At 49.2% G+C, this 18,203-nt stretch overlaps 1 long non-coding RNA gene and 1 pseudogene across 1 annotated transcript in view; both read right to left on the bottom strand.

The window, feature by feature from the left end:
* LOC133359235 (sodium- and chloride-dependent glycine transporter 1-like) overlaps positions 1 to 17,378 on the bottom strand; it is a 31,721-nt pseudogene extending 14,343 nt beyond the window's left edge.
* LOC133359095 (uncharacterized) overlaps positions 1 to 18,203 on the bottom strand; it is a 172,358-nt gene that overhangs the window by 140,529 nt on the left and 13,626 nt on the right. The window lies entirely within an intron of this gene.

Genomic DNA, 18,203 nt, shown 5'->3' with positions numbered 1-18,203 from the left:
GTCTTTTTGTTGTATGTCTGTAGAACTTCTTTCGCGCGGTACGGAGCGAGGCGTGCTAATTGAAGGTGGCGGGGGGGGGGGGAGTGAATGAGTGGTGGACTAGGTGAGTGATTGGGTGAGTGGGTGAGAGCGAGTCGGTGGGTGTGCAAGTCAGTGAGGGGGTGAGTGGGTGAAGTGAGTAACCAGTTGAGTGACTAGGTGAGTAAGCGATCGGGTTGGTAAGTGCATGGCTGAGCGGATGAGTGAGTGAATAGGTGAGTGAGTGAATGGGTGAGCGGGCGAGTTAGCGACCTGCAGCGTGGAGCTAAGGGGTGTGGGGGGTGTGGGGGGGGAGTGTGTGTGGGGTGTGTGGGGGGTGTGTGAGAGCGCCACCTCGCAGGATGGGGGTACGGCTCCAGGAGGAGAGGCACCCTCCGGACGTGGCCTGGCCCAGCGAGACCTCGAGGAAGACGAGCGGCTAGCGCCAGCAGCATGAACATGAGCGCGTACGCCAGCAGGAAGCAGACTGCACCAGCGGGGGGGGGGGGGGGGGGGCCGTCAGGTGACCGCCACCAGCACTCCAACGCCGACGTCGCCAACCGCGGCAACCACGACGAGGGTGATGGCGACGATGATGATGATGGCGATGATGATGGCGATGATGATGATGATGATGGCGATGATGATGAGGATGGCGATGATGATGATGATGGCGATGATGATGATGATGATGGCGATGTGATTGAGAGAGCCGCCTTCCGATATGCCAGGGCGTCTCAGAGCGCTTCACATCGCCACATCTCGTCATCTCAACACTTTTGAAAGGGCAACTCGAGTGGCAACTGTCCCTGCGGGTCTCTGCATGAGTCTATGGCCTCTGTGTGAGTCTATGTGTCTTTATGTGAGTCTGTGGGTCTCTGTGTGTGTGGGTTTCTGTGTGAGTCTGTGGGTCTCTGTGAGTCTATGGGTTTCTGTGTGAGTCTGTGTTTCTGTGCGAGTTTGTGGGTGTATGTGTGAGTCTATGGGTTTCTGTGTGAGTCTGTGGGTTTTTGTGTGAGTCTATGGGTCTCTGTGTGAGTCTATGTGTCTTTATGTGAGTCTGTGGGTCTCTGTGTGTGTGGGTTTCTGTGTGAGTCTATTGTTCTCTGAGAGTCTATGGGTTTCTGTGTGAGTCTGTGGGTCTTTATGTGAGTCTATGGGTCTCTGTGTGTGTGGGTTTCTGTGTGAGTCTATGGTTTTCTGTGAGTCTATGGGTTTCTGTGTGAGTCTGTGGGTTTCTGTTTGAGTCTATGGTTCTCTATGAGTCTATGGGTGTATGTGAGTCTATGGGTTTCTGTGTGAGTCTGTGGGTCTCTGTGTGAGTCTGTGGCTCTGTGCGAGTCGGTGGGTGTATGTGTGAGTCTATGGGTTTCTGTGTGAGTCTGTGGGTGTATGTGTGAGTCTATGGATCTCTGTGTGAGTCTATGGGTCTCTGTACGAGTGTTTGGGCTTCTGTGCCAGTCTGTGGGTTTCTGATCATTGGCACACAAGCAAATAATCAAGATCCTAGACATGAATTTATTACTGCTACTGTGGCAATTGAAAAAGTGATTGTCAACTGTCTGCAAGACGGCATAGGAATGCGGAAGGTAAGCGGAGGTGCTGGAATAGTTGAGGAAGTCGTGGCGATGAGTGGTGGCGTGAACTGCATTGTCAGCGGTGGACTATAACCCTCAGCTAAATCATTACCAAGCACTTACTCATCACTGCCAAAACAGTCCCAGATTACTCATTCAGAAGTTCTTGCATTTTATACAAACATCAATTCATTAAACACTCGCCACATTTGTCATTAACACCGCATTTACAATTGAACGCAATCGTATACATAGGGGCTAACGTCACGGGCAACGGGCCTTCTTTAGCGTAAGGCAAGAGCGAGTGGAGAGATGGACCGACTTCAAAGCCGAACAGAGAATTCACGTTCAGCTTTTCGTTCGCACGGCAAGTATCCAGCCGTGCCGAGCGGATGTGCGGGTTACCTGACACTCCGGCGTGCAGACAACGCCTGGGACAACGGCATCACCTGGCAACCCCCGTGTACCCTATCGAGACCCTGATCTCACAGACGGACCTCCCTTGCTGTTAACGTCTGGCAGGTCACCAGCATTATTTTTGTTTTCACGCACAGCCAGCTGATGTGTCATGCTTGGCCTGCCTCTGCTGATGAGTCAGGCTTGAATGTCGAAACCGATTTAGAAGTTGTTTCTTCTTTTTTGAAATTACGCACTCCCAGAAGGCCGCGTGGCTGCGAGACGGTCACGGCAGGGAGGCTTATTGTCTGCTTGTTTATCACCAGTGAGTCCGGATCACTGCTGGTGACATCCGCTTACTCAGGCCGCTGTATAACGACACGGAAGAGGCTCGCGACAGCTCCACGAGATTTCCAAACGACGACGACGGAGCGACGCCACCGACATTGTCGCGATGGGGTGTACAATGTGACAAGAATTTTTGTTGTTTAAATAAAATATCCGCTGGGTGCGCGTCGCTGCGTCCGCACCTCCGCCGTTGCGCAGCGTGATGATGGGCAGCGAGGTGGCGTTGTGCATCCCCACTCCGTACACGGAGCTCACGAGGAGGAAACTCGAGCCGGTTGGCCCAGCGGCGCCGCCCTCCCTCCTGCCCTAGCGTGCCAGCAGCTAGCAAAGACAAAAACACACCGCGCACAGGTGCGCGTGGGGGCAGACACGCGACAATTATTGTTTTACGGTGCGGGCCGAGCCGGTGAACTCAGTTGTCCGAGTGGGTTCGGCGCAGGCGGACGGAACCGCGCCCCGGGCAACCTTCAAACAACGAGAGGGGGAGGTCAAGGTCCACTCAGCGTCGTTGGCGTCGATTGCTCCACCCGTGACCGTGGCCGATGTCAGCGGCTCCTGAGCGGCTCCCCGCCTGCAGCCAGAATCGACCTGTTGCTGGTCGCACAAAATCTGCTGCCGCTGATGATGGGTGAAGTGAAGTCGAGTTTGTTTAACTAGCTCAGAACTCAAAGAGATGAAGATGAGTCATACGTATGGACGTACGTTTGCTGTACTTCTTTCGCGCGGTACGTTGCCAACCGCGCAAATCGGAAGTGCGGGGGGAAGGATGTACATGTTTTTGTTGCAAGAACGACTTCTGGCTGAATGAGTGGGTGAGTGAATAGGTGAGTGAGATCACGGGTGGGCGAGTGAGCGGGTGAATGATGGTTGCGTGAGCTCTTGAGTGAGTTTAAGTTCAAGTAGATTTTGTGTCACCCGGGTGAGACGTCGAGAGAGACCAGCGAAGGAAGATGTTCAGAGTGAGCTGGGTCACTAATACGACAAAATCCAAACCGATCAAAGTAAAGCGACAAACCGAGAAGAGAATCCGGTGAAAAAAACAACTACGTCATGATGTGCACAAGCAACACAAATGTTTTTTCAAATTGGTAAAATTCCGTGTCGTCAGCTCGAGTAGAATGAATTCAGAATGGGGTCAAAGTTCGTACCCTGTACGCAACTGATTATTAGAAATGCAACGTGTGTGGTAGAAACACAAAGATCCCCCGTGTAGCCTTAACAGACTGGAGGGGCAAGTGCTGTTAGCGAGCACCTATGAAGTCCGGCACGGCACACGAAGGGGATGGGTGGCCAGCACCACGCCCGACCGCCTTTGTCTCCCCAGTGGCGATGTTTACACACCGCACCAGGTACTCATTTGAGGCTGAGTCGACCTAGGCGAGGCCCAGGATTAGTTCAAATAATCGTTACTGGTGTTGGCCCGTGAACGGGAATCGAACTCAGATCGCTGGGTTTGTAGCACAGCACATGAATCGCAACACGACCGCTCCCCACTTTCCCAACCACACACACAAAGGAACATGCACACACAATCACACACAGGAACACACACAATCTAAGTGACATTCCTGAATTGTTGTGGCATGGGACCAGTGTTGCTATTGATATTTTTCTTTCTGCATTACGCCTTATCTTACAAATTTTACCATTCATTACTCTGACCTCGACTCCAACACCGATGACTATCTGCTCTTTCATTTCAGAGGGTGATTCACTGGGCCAAGTTCATCTTTAATGTACAAAAAGACAAAAGTCCCCCATGTAGCCTTAACAGACCGTTAGCGAGCACCTATGAAGGCCGGCACGGCACACGAGGGGGTGGGTGGTCAACCCCACTCCCGCCCGCCTTTGTCCCCTAGTGGCAATGTTACACACAGCACCAGGTACTCATTTTAGGCTGAGTCGACCTGGAGGAGGCCCAGGCCCGGTTCAGATAATCGTCACCGGTGTTGGTCGGGCGTGAATGGGAAATGAACCCGGGTCGCCGGGTTCATAGCGTAGCACTACGCTAACCACTAAGCCACTGCTTCCCAGTGCAAAGATAAAGGCACACAAACACACACAACGCAGTCGCTCACCTCTCCAGCGTGTTAAGTCAGGACCAAAATCCTCGAAATCTTAGATGCCCCATGGCAGTGCATTGTAACGAGCATTCTCTGTTAATTCCTGAAATACCTAAAATTCCATCCCCTCAAGTAGACACACAGAGACCCAAAGACTCACACATAGACCCATAGAGTCACACAGAGACCCATAGACTCACACAGAGACCCATAGACTTACACAGAGACCCATAGACTTACACAGAGACCCACAGACTCACACAGAAACCCACAGAGTCGCACAGAAACCCATAGACTCACACAGAGACCCATAGACTCACACAGAATCACAGTATCACACAGAGATCCAAAGACTTACGCAGAAACCCATAGACTCGCACAGAAACACAGACTCACACAGAACCCCATAGACTCACAGAAAACCATAGACTCACACAGAAACCCACACACACACAGACCCACAGACTCACATAAAGATACATAGACTCACACAGAGACCCATAGACTCACACAAAAACCCACAGACTCACACAGAAACCCATAGACTCACACATACACCCACAGACTCGCACAGAAACACAGACTCACACAGAAACCCATAGACTCACAGAGACCCACAGACTCACATAAAGACGCATAGACTCACACAGAGACCATAGACTCATGCAGAGACCCGCAGGGACAGTTGCCACTCGAGTTGCCCTTTCAAGAGTGTTGAGATGACGAGATGTGGCGATGTGAAGCTCTCTGAGACGCCCTGGCATATCGGAAGGCGGCTCTCTCAATCACATCGCCATCATCATCGCCATCATCATCATCATCGAATGAGCATACTTCTCTGTGAATCAATCCACAAACGCCCTGGGTTCTGCTTCCATCTCAATCACAATCTGATGGCGAGCTTTTCGATTCTTCACAGTAACTTCACCTGCTCTTGCACGTGACCTGTGGCTGCGGTCAACCTGGAGGCAGATCTGCCTGAGCCGATCGTTAATATTTCGTTTAGATATCATTCATTCATTTATGCACGTGCAACACTTTTGATTTCTAAAGTGACGACAAAGTTGTTCCCGCTCAGATTTCGACTTGCTTCGGTGCTGTCACGTTATCTATTTATTCAGCCTTTCGTCACTGTCGGTGAGCGCTGGTCGCTGTCCCCGGATGAGGCTCCTAGCCTGCTCCCACGAGTTGGCACCCTGGGTCACACAGAATCCACTCGAAACCCTGAACGTCGGAACATTATTCAGCCGGCGAGACCGCCGTCAACTCACTCACTCCCAGCCACAACTGGCTTGTAAAGTTTAAACCAACATTCGACGTGCAAACTTTTTCCTCTCTCACTGTATAGCATTTGTGATTTGTACGTTTGAGTGCTCGCGTGGTGCTGATGATGGCTCTCTGAGTGACAGATTCGTGCCGGAAAGGCGCTACGTGCAGAAGCGAAATAAAAACTGGCTTGACTTGATTTCTGAAGGCTACGTCATGTACCGCATCTTTGATTGACATCAGGGTTTCAGATCTCAGGCCCAAAACGACAAGCGACCAGTGACAAGCAGCACTATTGAAGGTAGAATAGATAACAGTTGGAGATAATAGATCATAGTTAACGTATGTCATGAATTGAGTAAGGTTACAGGAACTGGGGGAAACGTGACGATGGGAGGGAAGAAGCAGAAAGAGAAGTGGTGTGATCCCCAGTGTGGTGAGTGGGTGAGTGAGTGGGTGAGTGGGAGGGGGAGTGAGTGGGTGAGTGAGTGGGTGAGTGAATGAATGGGTGAGCGAGTAGGTGGGTGGATGACAGAATGGATGAGTGGGTCGGTGAGTGAGTGGCTGAGTGAGTGGGTGAGTGAGTGGGTGAGTGAGTGGGTGAGTGGGAGGGTGAGTGAGTGGGTGAGTGAATGAATGGGTGAGCGAGTAGGTGGGTGGATGAGTGAATGGATGAGTGGGTCGGTGAGTGAGTGGGTGAGTGGGAGGGTGAGTGGGTGAGTGGGAGGGTGAGTGGGTGAGTGGGTCGGTGAGTGAGTGGGTGAGTGGGAGGGTGAGTGGGTGATTGAGTGGGTCATTGAGTGGGTGGATGAGTGGGTGAGTGGGTGGATGAGTGAATGGATGAGTGGGTCGGTGAGTGAGTGGGTGAGTGGGAGGGTGAGTGGGTGAGTGGGAGGGTGAGTGGGTGAGTGGGTCGGTGAGTGAGTGGGTGAGTGGGAGGGTGAGTGGGTGATTGAGTGGGTCATTGAGTGGGTGGATGAGTGGGTGGATGAGTGGGTGAGTGGGTGGGTGAGTGGATGAGTGGGTGGGTGCATGTACGTATGTTGAACTTAATTCGCACTGTACGTAGCCAACCGCGCTAATCGGAGGTGCAATTGGCGGTAGTTGAACTTGGTGTGGTGGTGGATGAGACGACAAATTCAAGAGTACCGAGTCTGGTGGAGGAATCAATGGGGGAAGTTCACGGAGTGGAGACAGAAGGTACGAATGAGCTATGCCACGTAATGGAGGTTTGTTTTTATTTTTGGGATTAGATCGCGTAAATATAAATGTGTCATTAACCCTCCACCACCCGACACAGCCAGGCTGGTTGTAAATGTTGTGGGTTTACTCTCCAACACACCGGTGTTGCTGAAGTAGTCAGTCATCTTCACAAACCCTCAGTGATTGGCTGTGCCGGGTGGTGGTGGGGTCAACGACACATTCATCTTCACGCGATCAAACTCAAAAACAACCCAACCTTTTATTTCGATTTAAAGCTTTCGTGACTGCAGGGATTCATATTCTTGGTTCTTTCGGTAAAGTCACGTAGAAGGGAAATTATAAAATAATACAAAATAAAACATAATAAAATACAATTCTCATGACGTTTCGGCCACAACGCAAGCAGCCGTCATCAGGTGAAGAAACAGAGCTGTCGGAAAGACAGTTCGCGAAAGCCTAACGCGTTTAACGAAGCTACGCCACAGCAGGGAGCACCGACTCGGCAATGTTTAACTTTCTGAACGGAATTTTGGTCACTGCAACCTATACAAAACTCCACGGCTTTATATTTTAGCGGCACTACAAAACAGTGGAACGCGCCGCTGTAGTAACCGGCCCAGTGGCTCAGCGTTAGAGAGGTCAAATCCTGGTTGGATGGAGGGAGAGGGGTGGGGGAGTTTACTCAGCCCATCATCACTCTCTTGCCCAGGGTTGATCAAATTCATACCACTTTTAACACTCTCATACTTACTCACTCACACACTCACTCACACTTACATACTCTCACACAATCACTCACACACTCACTCACATTCTCACACACACTCTCACTCACATACCCACACACTCTCTCACACTCACACAATCACTCTCTCACACACACACACACACTCTTTCACACACTCTCTCACACAAGCACTCACACACTCACACGCTCACACACACTCGCTCACACACTCATACTCACACACTCACTCTCTCACACACACACACTCTCTCACACACACACTCTCTCACACTTACATACTCACACATTCACCCTCTCATACACTCACTCACACTCACACACTTACTCACACACACACTCACACACTCACACACAAAGATCCTCCGTACAGCCTTAACAGGCTGTAGGGGCAAGTGCTGTTAGCGAGTACCTATAAAGGCCGGAACGGTACACGAGTGGGTGGGTGGCCAGCACCACGCCCGACCGCCTTTGTCTCCCCAGTGGCGATGTTTACACACTGCACCAGGTATTCATTTCAGGCTGAGTCGACCTAGGAGAGGTCCAGGACCGGTTCAGATAATCGTCACTGGGTGTTGGCCGTGGGCGGGAATCGAACTCGGGTCGCCGGGTTCATAGCGCGCACACACACTCACACAGTCACAGTCCCACATACTATCACACGTAATCTCACACACACACTAAAAACATCTCACCAAGCATTGTACAGAACAAGTTACGTAACTTTTCCACCTCTACACCGCGGTAGCGTCCCTAACACGATGCCCAGCCGTGTCTGTCACACAAACACACTCACAGAGACAAAGATCCCCCGTATAGCCTTAACATACTGTTGGGGCAAGTGCTGTCAGCGAGTAGCACCTATGAAAGCAGCAACGACACACTAGAGGGTGGGCACTCACTCACACCCATACTCACTCACACAAACACTCTCACACACACTCACAGACTCACACACTCACACACTCACTCACACAGACACAGACTCACTCACACACTCACTCACACACTCACTCACACAAGCACTTACACACTCACGCACACCCTCACTCATTCACACACTCACACTCACTCTCACACACCCACACACTCACTCACTCACACAATCACACTCGCTCACTCACACTCACTCACACACAACAAAACTCACTCACACACCCTCACTCATTCACACACACTCACAAACGCACTCATTCACACACTCACACTCACTTTCACCCACTCACACACCCACTCACTCACACACTCACACTCGCTCACTCACACTCACAGCCAAACTCACTCTCACACCCTCACTCATTCACACACACACTCACAAACTCACTCATTCACACTCTCACACACTCACACACCAACTCACTTACACACTCACACTCGCTCACTCACACTCACTCATACACAGACAAACTCACTCACACAATCTCACTCATTCACACACACACACTCACAAACTCACTCACACACTCACACTCACTCACACACCCACTCACACTCGTTCACTCATACTCACTCATACACAGACAAACTCACTCACACACCTTCACTCATTCACACACACTCACAAACTCACTCATTCACACACTCACTCTCACACACTCACACACCCACTCACTCACACACTCACACTCACTCACTTACACCCTCATTCATACACAGACAAACTCACTCACACACTCACTCATTCACACACACTCGCAAACTCACTCACTCACACACTCACTCTCACACACTCACTCTCACACACTCACAAACTCACTTACTCACACCCTCACTCACTCTCACACACACCCTCACTCACTCACACACGCACTTACACACTCACTCATTCACTCATTCACACACACACTCACACACTCACTCTCACACACTCACTCACTCTCACACACTCACTCACTCTCACACTCATTCACTCACCCACTCATTCACACACACACTCAGACACCCACTCACAAACGCACTCACTCACACACTCACTCACACCCCCCACTCACACTCACTCACTAACACACTCACTCATACACAGACAAACTCACTCAAACACTCACTCATTCACAAACTCACTCACAAACTCACACACTCACACACTCACTCACACACACACTTACTCTCACCTCACACACTCAGTCACTCTCACACACTCAGTCACTCACACACTCACACACCCACTCACAAACTCACTCACACACACTCACACACCCACTCACAAACTCACTCACACACTCACAGACTCACACCCTCACTCACACACACTCACACACTCACACACCCACTCACAAACTCACTCACACACACTCACACACCCACTCACAAACTCACTCACACACTCACAGACTCACACCCTCACTCACACACACTCACACACTCACACACCCACTCACAAACTCACTCACACACTCACAGACTCACACCCTCACTCACACACACTCACACACCCACTCACAAACTCACTCACACACCCACTCATACTCGCTCACTCACAAACTCACTCACAAACTCACTCACTCACACTCCCTCACACTCACACACTCCCTCACACACACTCACTCTCACACACTCACTCACTCACACTCACTCACACACTCACTCACACACTCACTCATTCACTCACTCATACACAGACAAATTCACTCACTCACACACTCACAAACTCACTCACTTACACACTCACACCCTCACTCATTCACACACACACTTACACACACACTTACACACACACTTACACACACCCTTACTCATTCACACTCACTCACACACTCTTTCTCACACACTCATTCACTCACACACTCACTCTGACACACCCACACACTCACTCACACACACACTCACTCTCACACACTCACTCACGCACTCACTCACCCACACACTCACTCTCACACACACTCACTCTCACACACACTCACTCTCACACACTCACTCACGCACTCACTCACCCACACACTCACTCTCACACACACTCACTCTCACACACACTCACTCTCACACACTCACTCACGCACTCACTCACCCACACACTCACTCTCACACACACTCACTCTCACACACACTCACTCTCACACACTCACTCACGCACTCACTCACCCACACACTCACTCTCACACACACTCACTCTCACACACTCACTCACGCACTCACTCTGACACACCCACACACTCACTCACACACACACTCACTCACACACACACTCACTCTCACACACTCACTCACGCACTCACTCACACACTCACTCTGACACACCCACACACTCACTCACCCACACACTCACTCTCACACACACTCACTCTCACACACTCACTCACGCACTCACTCACACACCGATGCACTGCAACACCTCACCTGCCATGGGGAGATGCAATCTGCCCTCTTCCTTTTGTGCTTTCAAATCCAATCTCTTTCCTTCAGGTATGTGCAGCGGGTCACTTCCAAAAACACCACCACCAGCACCAGCAGCAGCAGCAGTAGAACTCACCTATCCTGACAGGACACGTGACACATTCCACTGCTAATTGGCAGCAGCAACAACAGCAGCGGTCTTCTCGGAGCTGCCCCTAATTCTTGCTGCTGCTGCTGCTACTGCCGAGTGTTTGGATGGGTGGCCGAGTGAGTGAGTTCACTCGTCGGAGACTTCCGTGTGTAGGTGGGTCGCCCCTAAACCCCTCAAACCCCCACCACCACTAACACCACCACCACCACCACCCCCACCACCACCACCACGACCCACCTCACCTGTGACGCGCCCCAGTCGGGTGTCAGCACCTGGGGAGTGCGTGGGGTACGGCTCTGAGTCAGCGTTCTAAATAGACGACATCGGGGTACTCATCATCATCATCACAGTCATCATCATCACAGTCATCATCATCAGCATCACACTCATCATCATCACACTCATCATCATCATCACAGTCATCATCATCATCATCACACTCATCATCATCACGCTCATCATCATCATCATCACAGTCATCATCATCATCATCACACTCATCATCATCATCACACTCATCATCATCATCACAGTCATCATCATCATCACACTCATCATCATCATCACACTCATCATCATCATCACACTCATCATCATCATCACAGTCATCATCATCATCATCACAGTCATCATCATCAGCATCGTCACCGTGTTTGTAGTGGCGAGGACACTCACGCCCGTTCCGTTCGACCTCCCGGCGTGGCAGCTGAACAACAAATGTCCCGAGGCTTTGTGAAGCGTCTCCATACCCCGCTGTTCGCGCGTGGTGTGACGAGGTGTGGGGTACTCCACGCCGCTTCTAAGGCGTGGAAGAGTAGGCCAAAAGCAGCTTTATCCTATTTTAAACATAAAGAATGTGTACCCCCATCAACATGACCACCATTGTCAGCCATGATCCATCCGCTGCTGGATGAAGGGTCTCCCAAGGCCCTGCGGTGTAGCAATGAGCACCTGGACAGAACGACAAGGAGCACTTTGAACTGGAGGAATCCGATGACCGATAACAAACAAACATCTCCTTAGTTTCATCACGAGGCCTCCTTTGCCAGTAGCAAAATATAATTATAGGGTTTTGACCCTTTTTTATGGCAACACAACTGACACCTTTCTTTGTTTCAAGGGATCTTGTTCGCATTAAACAAAATTCCTGCGGTCAAAATGCAAACAAAACACAACTCTGATAATGTATGTATTGTCCTTGAATTGATTGGCTTTTTTGTTTGCATTCTGACAGCAGGTATTGTGGTTAATGATCATTATATTGATCATGTCCTTAGTTCTCACAGATGTCCACAAGGACGTGGGTGCTGATTTCATGGCTTCGTCTCCATCGCGGATGAGACTTACAACTCAGATCGTCTTCAAATCTCGTGGCACTCGATTCTGTTGGGGCATTGAAACGACTTTGGTGGTCACACGAGAGAAAAAGAGAGAGATGGACCAAGCGACACGTAATTCCACGTTTCTTAAATGCAATTCAGCACATTATTAGTTATAATTAACTGGTCAACACACTTTTGCTGGTATAAGGTATTCCAACGGGTTTAAGGTAATTTCGGGGTGCTGATTCCAAATCTGGCATCAATTTTTGTCTATCACATCAGGTTTTTGAGATATCAAATGTTGCATTTTCAATAAAAACTGCAGAAGAAAAATATTAAATAAATGTGGATATCTACATAAAATGATATTATAAACACACTATCCTAAAAATACAGCACCATATTTTAACACTAAAGCAGTCACTGACTCGCAACAACTTGCAATCATAAGTGACAGAGTTAATTTCGGGTAAAATCAATGAAAATGGGATAGTATAAAACTGAGATGTGATGGAGCAAATCTGAGATCAGATTAGGAATCAGCACCCTGAAATTAGTCTAGAACAGATGCAAAAGTCCAAGCCAGAAAAAAATGTTTTTTTTTTGTTGACCAGTGATTATTATATCGGTATGCCAGATATTTTTGTTTAAATCAGCGGTCAGGAACCTATGGCTCGCGAGCCATATATGGCTCTTCTGGTGACGGCATATGGCTCCCAGACAATTTTGAGTTGAAAAAAATAAAACATAAAAAAAAATCAGTTTGGAACTGATTTTTAAATACTTGTGATATTGCTTAATAATACTGTGTCTTTTTAAAGTAAACAGAAATTAGTTTTGAAGATACATTTCACGGGTCACGGGTCCCGTGACCAGAAGTCGCATTAAAAGTAAGACATATTTAATTTATTATACGTTAAAAATACTACATGGCTCTCAATGAAAGATGTTTAGAAATAATTGGCTTTTATGGCTCTCCCAGTCAAAAAGGTTCCCGACCCCTCGTTTAAACTCTCCATCAGGAAACATTTAAAATAAAATTCTCATCAGGTCCAATCTCCAAATCGTATTACCCACCGTCGCGATCGTGTACCATGAAGAAGGGTCATCGCCCGAAACGTCGCCGCCAGTCTGTGGCCACTAAAGGCCACTAATCTCTCTCTGTGTCTCTGGCTTTCAAAGTGAACTTTGAGCGAATAATATCCAGGGAGTCTAAAATCGAAATGTTGTAGAACGTATTCTTGGTTCGTTCGGTAAAGTCACGTAGAACGGAAATAATAAAATTAGAAAAATAAAATTCTCACGACGTTTCATCAGCTGTGAAAACCACAGCAAGAAAAATCGAAACGTCGTGAGAATATTGTTCTATTTTTATCATTTTAATATTTCCCTTCTACGTGACTTTACCGAAAGAACCAAGAATATGAATCTCTGCAGTCACGAAACTTTTAAATCGAAATTTTGTAGAACTTTTTTCGCACCGTACGTAACCAAACCGCGCTAATCGGAGGTGCGTTGGAAAGACAACAAACTTTAACACAATTAAAGCGGTACAGTACGTTCATTTACTTTTAATTCTCTTCGCCACATCGACTCGAACGAGTATTGTTGTGTAGTGAATTCATTATCGATCCTGGCAGATCATCATAATCATCATCGGTCCAGGCTAAAGTCTTTAACTTGCTGCTGCTGAGACATTGAATGTCAACGCCGATTATATTATTTAACGCTGCTTAGCATTGATTAGCAATGCTGCTGCAATAACCCGATAAGCTTCGACGACGAAGAGCCGTGAGGCTGACGGGATGAGTTAAAAACGAAGCTTCGCGTTGCGTTACGCGTGAGGTGATTTAATTGATCCGTAATTAAACTTTTTTTTTACGATAAATCGAAGATAAATCGAAGAACGGCACAAACGTTGTTAGTGCCGGTGGCCCTTGGGGTTTAATCGCGAAGTTTGGTTTAGTTTGTTGTTGAGTTTCCCTCAGGTTTATAACTAAAAAATTTGGCGGGAAAACTCGAGCGTCTGCATCAGATGGCGAAGCGACATTTACGAAGCATTTCCTCCACCCCCGAGTATCAGACGCCCACTGAGACGAACCCAAACAACGCCGTAGCCGCTGTCATTAAAGTTGTACAAACACGATCACATCGCAACTCATGATGCGCACGGTCGGCTACGTACGATGCGAAGGAAGTTCAACATGCACTGTACACTACACTACTGTACACTACACTACTACACTATACACTATACACTACACTACTGTACACTACACTATACACTACACTACTATACACTACACTACTATACACTACACTACTATACACTACACTACACCACACTATACACTACACCAGGGGCGGTTTCTTCATTAGGGCGAATGGGCGACGCACCACCAATGTCATTCAACCACAGAGTCACGCTAGCCGTCACTGTGCCTCTGGATATAGTCCAATCAGCGTCATGCTACGTTCTGTGGAGTACCGCCTCTTTTTGGGCGATTTCATTCCGGCTGAGAATCGCCCCGAGTGGCCCCATAGACTTACATTCAAAGATGTTTTTTTTCAAACGGCGGGCGCTGCAATGCATTCTCTATGGCTTCCGGGAGGGCTCGCACTAACGTGCTTACGTCATCATACGTGCTTACGTCATCATACGTAAGCACGTTTCATCCAACAATATAATTTATCGCCACCTAGTAGAATCTTTAATAAAAGAAACATGAGTGGTTTGTTTTAATAGTGAGTATAGAAACAAACAAGATGTATTGTAAGAGTCACTTTATTTTTCATTAATATTAAAGAAGTGAAGTTGCCTTTACATGCTTAAGCTGTTAATTTATCCATTGCATGGGTGGACCTTATCCTTATCAATCATCCAGACATTTGCCCCCCCTGAGAGATTTTGCAGGAGCCGCCACTGCACTACACTACTGTACACTATACTACTATACACAATACTAAACACTACACTATACACTACACTACTATACACTACACTAAACACTACACTACTACACACTACACTAAACACTACACTACTACACACTACACAACTGCACACTACACTACTACACTATACACTACACTACACACTACACTACTATAGTTTAACACGTAGGCTTTCGCGACCAATATTATTCATAATCACCGTTTTTGGGTTTAGATCCCGTTATTTATAAATGTGTCGTAACCCTCCACCACCCGACACGGCCAATCAGTAAAAAAAAGTGTCACGTTGACAAAAGACAAATAGTTCACTGCTTTAGCCCACCGGCGTGTTGAAGCGTGAAACCACAACATTTACAATTTGAGTACGACGTTTCGCTGGTAATTGCGATTTAAAGGTTTTTATTAACTTCTCAACGGGTACAAGGAAAACCAAAGAGAGTACTGAAAACCACTCCTTCCCGGGCGCCCCGGTTGGCCCCTTCGAGTCTCCGTCACATCCGCGGGCTCCACCCACATACAATGCAACAAAACAAAGCTCGCCGCCATAACGCACACCGCCCCGTTCCCCTTATTCACATTCATCACCACCATTCACCCATGCGCTTGCTCCATCACATCGCCTTCCCCCGATCGAACACGTACATTCCTCGCCCACATGATTTAGCAGGCCGGCTAAAATGTGCGTGGCCATCCTTCACTATCCCTTCCCTATACCCGCCGGTCCCCTCGCTACCCCACCCCGGGTAGGGGCCACTTCCACTTCACACCTGCGGCCTTGTATCCCAGCCTAACCCGGTCTACTTCCATCACCCTTTCTAGCAACCTCCTCGCCCAGTAGCACACCTCCAACGGTGATATAGGGGACCCATCCAACTCTTTTCTGCGAGCTCCCCACAAGGCCTCCTTTGTCGCGCCTATTATAGCCCACGTTCGATCTCTGTCATCTCCCCGCACCTCCCTTAAGACTCCCCACATAATGTCCCGACTTATCACCTGCGACGGGTAAAACCAGGACAACAGCGGACTGCTCAGTCTCCACACCTCCTGTGCGAAGGGACACCTCACCATGACGTGCACCGCGTCCTCATCTGTGTTGCAGCCCCTCGGGCATTTGGGCGAACGTGCCATTCGGCGAGAAAACATGAAGCCCCTCGTCTCCAATCTATCCCACACCGCCAACCAGGACAGATCTCTCTGTTCTTTTGTGAGCGCCGTTGATGAAGTGTTCCTCCACACTTGACGGTACATAGTCCTCTTCGCGCCCATCACCCCCTCGCAGGCCTCCCCTTCGTTTACTTTGGCCAATACCTCCTTGGAGTTCCACGATCCCCCTCTCTGACTCAAATTGTACTCTTTTATGTAGTCACCCACCGCCGCATTCAGCCATCCTTGTGGCCAGGCCAAGGGCGTGCCCGCCGGTAATTGGGTCATCCCAAGCCCCCTCAGGAGCCACATCAGGCGATACCTTAAATAACACGCGGCCTTCCCCCGGGGCTCTTCGGAAAAGAATAACCTCAAAGTGTTGCACACAAAAATTGAGGACAGCACACGTGCAATATTTGGGGCACCCTTCCCCCCGTTCTCGACGCGTTTACACATCACCACTCTCTTCACTCTATCCATCCCGCCTCCCCAAATGAATTTAAACAACATCGATTCCAGGATTCTTGCCTCCCTCCTACCTGGCGGGTACACATATGCGAGGTAGTTGAGTGTTGGTAAAACCACCACCCTCACTACCAGAATCCTCCCTTCCATCGTGAGCCGTCTCCCGGCCCACTTGCCTAACTGTCCCTTTACCTGCTTTATCCTCCCGTCCCAGTTTCGTTCCGCCGACCTTTCTCGGCAAAAGGACACTCCCAAGACCTTGACTTCCTCCGTCTTTATCCCCAACTCAGGCGGCCGACCCTCAAATAGTCTCGGGTCCCCGAAGGCCATCAATTCGCTCTTCCTCGCATTCACCTTCAAGCCGGAGGCCAGGCCGAAGCGGTTTGTCTCCTTCATGGCCCCCCACACTGATGCCACGTCCCTACAGAGCACGACTACGTCATCCATATATAGCGCCACCTTCCCCTGTTCCTTATTCCCGGGGATGGTCACTCCCTTAATCTCCTCATTGTTTCTTATTGCCTGTGCAAGGGGTTCCATACACATTACAAATAGAACCGCGGACATCGGGCACCCCTGTCTCACCCCTGACTCTACTGGAATTGTCCCCGAGAGCTCCCCATTTATCAGTAGTCTGGTCTTGAGCCCTTGGTAAAGACGCCTCACCCAATCGACCAAGGGTCCCCTCACTCCTATTTTTTCCAACACTGCGAACATATACTCGTGCGAGAGGCGGTCGAAAGCCTTCTCAAGATCCAGGCTAAGAAGCCCTAGGGGGCATCCCCTCTCTCCTTCTACCTCTATTGCCTCCCTTAATAAAATCAGGGAGTCCGAAATCCTTCTTCCTGGCACCGCACACGTCTGGTCGGGTTCGATTACTCCCTCCACCACCTTCCCCAGTCGCGTCGCAGCTATTTTTGCCATAATCTTGTAGTCCGAGTTCAGGAGCGTAACTGGACGCCAGTTTCCCAACTCTCTCCGGTCCCCCTTCTTATACATCAGTATGATGAGCCCCTCACACATTTCTTCTGGCACCAGTCCACCCTCCAGCATTTCCCTATACATCTGCAGCATGTCCCCTTTCATTAAATCCCAGAATGTAATGTAAAATTCTGCTGGAATTCCATCCAGTCCTGGCGTCCTATTCTTATTCTGCCTCCTCACTGCCTCCTCCACTTCCTCCATCTGGATCCTCCCTCCCAGTACCTCTGGGTTCTTAAC

This window comes from Lethenteron reissneri, chromosome 64, assembly GCF_015708825.2.
Source record: "Lethenteron reissneri isolate LAM-NWPU_2019-01 chromosome 64, ASM1570882v1, whole genome shotgun sequence".
NCBI classification, from domain to species: Eukaryota; Metazoa; Chordata; class Hyperoartia; order Petromyzontiformes; family Petromyzontidae; genus Lethenteron; species Lethenteron reissneri.
The sequence above is the reverse complement of the archived record's forward strand: the minus strand, read 5'-3'. Positions and strand labels throughout refer to the sequence as shown.